The sequence below is a fragment of the Austrofundulus limnaeus genome, unplaced genomic scaffold (assembly GCF_001266775.1).
Source record: "Austrofundulus limnaeus strain Quisiro unplaced genomic scaffold, Austrofundulus_limnaeus-1.0 Scaffold384, whole genome shotgun sequence".
Lineage (NCBI taxonomy): Eukaryota > Metazoa > Chordata > Actinopteri > Cyprinodontiformes > Rivulidae > Austrofundulus > Austrofundulus limnaeus.
In genome coordinates this window covers 266,859-267,085 of record NW_013952786.1, presented here as the reverse complement: position 1 = coordinate 267,085, position 227 = coordinate 266,859, and positions in this window count along the sequence as shown.

Here is a 227-nt window from a genome sequence, read left to right as displayed (position 1 = left end):
AAGAAACATGTGTTAATGTGACTTTTATTTTTAAGTTTTGGTTAATCAAAATATTTTATGTAATCAGTTTCACCAAACGTTTTGAGTAAAGTTAACTTATCGGGTTTTACAGTGTAGCTTATCTGAATCAAAAACAGAAGGATGCATTACTGAAAGTCCTACAGTAAGAATATTATTTCATCTTGTGTAAAATAATAAGGTGTTTAACACTGTTAAGTGTAATGTCA